General features: G+C 59.5%; 1 pseudogene; it reads right to left on the minus strand.

Annotated features, from left to right (window-relative positions):
* The window catches only part of LOC126436483 (large subunit ribosomal RNA), a 7,578-nt pseudogene that overhangs the window by 1,967 nt on the left and 611 nt on the right, over positions 1-5,000 (minus strand).

Consider the following 5,000-nt stretch of genomic DNA (forward strand, 5'->3'; position numbering starts at 1 on the left):
GGCATCGTGTCGAGCAATGCGAGCCCCGTCGCTTCTCCAGCACTGTTGAATGACATGGTTGGCAGTCTCCGTGGCATTGCAGCCAGCGCGGCAACTGGTGTCACCTTCCCTCCCACGTAGCAGCCGTGCCCGAGTTGGTAAGGCATTAATCCGGACACGCAGGCATGAGATGTAGTCGCGGCCGGTTACGAACTGCCGCGTATTGGAGACCCAGCAGTGCTGCCCTGGTGTTCGGGCAGACTCGTGTAGCGCAGCGCCGTCGACCGACGAGTGCAGGCGGTCGGCCCAACACCGGCCCAACTGGTAACTGGACTTTATAACTTCCCCCTGCCATTGCAGGGCGTGGTCCAGTTGGTGAATTTCTCGCTGGATTAAGTCCTGGGAAGAATCGTCCACTGCCGCACCCAGTCCTTGCATCTTCGCCAATCTTCTCCTGCGAAGAAGAGGGCCCAGCCAGCGGGCTGCAGGCACCCCCAAGCCCCCATGAGAGATGGGGGCGTGGAAGTAACCGACCGGCGTATCTGCTGGCAGGTGCAGCCAAGATCGAAGGGCTGCACGAACACAGACGTCAAGGGAAGAGAGGGCCCCAAGACGAGTCCTCCCCAGGGCGAGGCCATGGAAAATACCCGGGAGGATGACAGAACGAAGGGCAAAAAGCCGCTGCTGAGGTTTGAGTGGTGCACGCTTGATGATGTCCAACTGCTTCTCGACCTCCCGCCGGGGATGAAAAAGACTGCGTCCGCACGTGGAAAATTGCAGGCCTAGATACTTGAAAGTATCTCCCATCGCCAGTGCTGGGATGTTGTTCCCCCCAGCACGAAAGATGACAGTCTCGTCGACCTTGGTTTTCTTCTCCCGGCCTGATGAGACAAGGGCGAGAGAAAAACACTTCCGTGGGTTGACCTCGAGCCCGAGATCCCCCAGGGCCGACGTGGCGATGGTGAGAAGTTCCTGCAATCCATCACGAGTCTCGGCGAACAGCAGGAGGTCATCAGCGAATGCAGCCGCATTTATCCGCCGTCCAAGAATGCGTGCACCAATATGAGCAGGCAGACGAGACAAGAGAATGTCAATGGACATGTTGAAGAGAATAGGAGACAGCGGGTCACCCTGCCGAACACCCCTCGAAGGCCGCACTAGATCTGACGACTTCCCATCCGCGCAGATAACCGTCGACCCTGCCCCATAGCATCCCTGGATGTAGTCAACGAACTCGACCGGCAGACCATGGGCCCTTAGCACAGGACCAAGGGCACCATGGGCAAGCGAGTCGAAGGCCTTTGACACATCCAGAGATGCCAAGTACAGCGAGCCGGCAGCTCGGCACGCCTGGGTCATCGCCAGATCGAGAAGAAAGGTGTTATGAAGCATCCCATCCTGAGGGATGAAAGCCCGCTGGCGACCGTCCAACACACAGTAGCGCATCAGGCGGCCAACCAGAACCTTGTGAAAGGCTCTGGTCAGCACCGAGCACACTGTGATCGGACGAAAGTCAGCAGGGGATGCTGCGGCGGTCTTCTTGGGCAGCAGGGTTGTTCTGGCCTGAAGGAGTCGGGATGGAAGAGAACGGGAAAGGAGGAGGAAATTAAGAATCTTGAGGAGAACCTCCCGGGGAAGGCGACGCAGTTGCGTCGGCGTGAGGCCGTCAGGACCTGCAGCAGAATTGCGAGGCGGGAGAGCAGCGGTGGCTTCTTCTGCAGAAATGGGAGCCCAGAGGTCACGGAAGGGCACCCTCTTCGAGAATGGCAGCAGCTCATCGGACAGACCCTCCCCACGCGGAGGTCGAGACCTGACACGTGGTGGAGAGAAGAGGTCTGTCCAAAACTCAATCAGCCCTGGGATGGATGGTGGCTGATGCAAGAGTGTGCCATCAAGAAATCCGTTGATACAGCGTGCTCCGTTCTTCTTGAAAGCACGCTGAACCACCGCATACTCCCATCTCCTGCGTGCACGCTTCCGCTCTGGGGGCTGTTGGGTCCGCACACTCGCAGCTTGGTGGACGGCTGGCTCCCTGCTGCCTACTTCGTCAAGAGCAGACAGCAACATAGCCTGGATTGCTTCACGGCTAGTGGTGGGACCCAGAGCCACGAGATCATCAAGCGAGCGGAATCGGCGGTCTGATTGGGGGAGTTCTGCTACAAATGACCATATGGCTAGGTCAACATCTTCCCCACAAGGTGGAGACTGTGGCAAAGAATGACTGACTGCAGGCTCGCTAGGAGGACCCCGAAGGCCGCGATCCATGCCAGCAAGCTCGGTGACAAACTTCGCCACCATGTCTTTGTAGGGCTGCGCTCTACGCTGACATTTAACTGACTCCAGCGTACGCTCGGGGAAGGCCTTTGCAAGCTCCTGGTTTAAAAATCTGCAACCCTGGGTGGCAAGAGTCGCTTCTGCATGGGCCAGACGCAGGAGCTCTTCCTGGGACCACCTGGCCTTCTTCCTCTCGGTCTTGATCTCAGCATTAGCAGCAGTCGGATGGGCGCGACGCCGATGGACACCAAGTCCGGTCTTGGTGGAGAAGGACCGCATACAATCAGGGCAGATGGCGGGGAGCAGCGCTCGACCCGCACCGGTTGGCTGGTTGGCTGGCTCATCAGCTGGCACAGGCGCTCCAGCGGGAGGCCTGGTACCACGTTCGCTTCTATTAGTTGCACCAGCTGTAACAAAGGCAGGGGGGGAGGTAACCCCCAAGCCCGAAGTCATAGTTAGAGATAGAGTAGTAGTCTTAAGAGAGTCATAGTTACTCCCGCCGTTTACCCGCGCTTGCTTGAATTTCTTCACGTTGACATTCAGAGCACTGGGCAGAAATCACATTGCGTCAACACCCGCTAGGGCCATCGCAATGCTTTGTTTTAATTAGACAGTCGGATTCCCCCAGTCCGTGCCAGTTCTGAGTTGATCGTTGAATGGCGGCCGAAGAGAATCCGCGCACCCGCGCGCCCCCGGAGGAGCACGCTAAGGCGGACGCGGCCTCGCAGCAAGGAAGATCCGTGGGAGGCCAAGGCACGGGACCGAGCTCGGATCCTGCACGCAGGTTGAAGCACCGGGGCGCGAACGCCGCGCAGGCGCGCGCATCCTGCACCGCCGGCCAGCACGAGGCCGACCAACGGCGAGAGCAGACCACGCCCGCGCTAAACGCCCGCACTTACCAGCACCCCTACGGCACTCACCTCGCCCAGGCCCGGCACGTTAGCGCTGACCCACTTCCCGACCAAGCCCGACACGCCCCGATCCTCAGAGCCAATCCTTATCCCGAAGTTACGGATCCAATTTGCCGACTTCCCTTACCTACATTATTCTATCGACTAGAGGCTCTTCACCTTGGAGACCTGCTGCGGATATGGGTACGAACCGGCGCGACACCTCCACGTGGCCCTCTCCCGGATTTTCAAGGTCCGAGGGGAAGATCGGGACACCGCCGCAACTGCGGTGCTCTTCGCGTTCCAAACCCTATCTCCCTGCTAGAGGATTCCAGGGAACTCGAACGCTCATGCAGAAAAGAAAACTCTTCCCCGATCTCCCGACGGCGTCTCCGGGTCCTTTTGGGTTACCCCGACGAGCATCTCTAAAAGAGGGGCCCGACTTGTATCGGTTCCGCTGCCGGGTTCCGGAATAGGAACCGGATTCCCTTTCGCCCAACGGGGGCCAGCACAAAGTGCATCATGCTATGACGGCCCCCATCAACATCGGATTTCTCCTAGGGCTTAGGATCGACTGACTCGTGTGCAACGGCTGTTCACACGAAACCCTTCTCCGCGTCAGCCCTCCAGGGCCTCGCTGGAGTATTTGCTACTACCACCAAGATCTGCACCGACGGCGGCTCCAGGCAGGCTCACGCCCAGACCCTTCTGCGCCCACCGCCGCGACCCTCCTACTCGTCAGGGCTTCGCGGCCGGCCGCAAGGACCGGCCATGACTGCCAGACTGACGGCCGAGTATAGGCACGACGCTTCAGCGCCATCCATTTTCAGGGCTAGTTGCTTCGGCAGGTGAGTTGTTACACACTCCTTAGCGGATTCCGACTTCCATGGCCACCGTCCTGCTGTCTTAAGCAACCAACGCCTTTCATGGTTTCCCATGAGCGTCGATTCGGGCGCCTTAACTCGGCGTTTGGTTCATCCCACAGCGCCAGTTCTGCTTACCAAAAGTGGCCCACTTGGCACTCCGATCCGAGTCGTTTGCTCGCGGCTTCAGCATATCAAGCAAGCCGGAGATCTCACCCATTTAAAGTTTGAGAATAGGTTGAGGTCGTTTCGGCCCCAAGGCCTCTAATCATTCGCTTTACCGGATGAGACTCGTACGAGCACCAGCTATCCTGAGGGAAACTTCGGAGGGAACCAGCTACTAGATGGTTCGATTAGTCTTTCGCCCCTATACCCAGCTCCGACGATCGATTTGCACGTCAGAATCGCTACGGACCTCCATCAGGGTTTCCCCTGACTTCGTCCTGGCCAGGCATAGTTCACCATCTTTCGGGTCCCAACGTGTACGCTCTAGGTGCGCCTCACCTCGCAATGAGGACGAGACGCCCCGGGAGTGCGGAGGCCGCCGCCCCGTGAAGGGCGGGGAAGCCCCATCCTCCCTCGGCCCGCGCAAGGCGAGACCTTCACTTTCATTACGCCTTTAGGTTTCGTACAGCCCAATGACTCGCGCACATGTTAGACTCCTTGGTCCGTGTTTCAAGACGGGTCGTGAAATTGTCCAAAGCTGAAGCGCCGCTGACGGGAGCGATTATTCCGCCCGAGAGCATCCCGAGCCAACAGCGGCGCGGGTCCGGGGCCGGGCCAGGTAGGTCCGTCATCCGGGAAGAACCGCGCGCGCTTGCCGGGAGCCCGAGCGCCCAAAGGGGCGAATCGACTCCTCCAGATATACCGCCGGGCAGCCAGCCAGGACACCGGGGCTCTGCCCAACAGACGCGAACCGAGGCCCGCGGAAGGACAGGCTGCGCACCCGGGCCGTAGGCCGGCACCCAGCGGGTCGCGACGTCCTACTAGGGGA

Source organism: Schistocerca serialis, unplaced genomic scaffold (assembly GCF_023864345.2).
Source record: "Schistocerca serialis cubense isolate TAMUIC-IGC-003099 unplaced genomic scaffold, iqSchSeri2.2 HiC_scaffold_1236, whole genome shotgun sequence".
NCBI lineage: Eukaryota > Metazoa > Arthropoda > Insecta > Orthoptera > Acrididae > Schistocerca > Schistocerca serialis.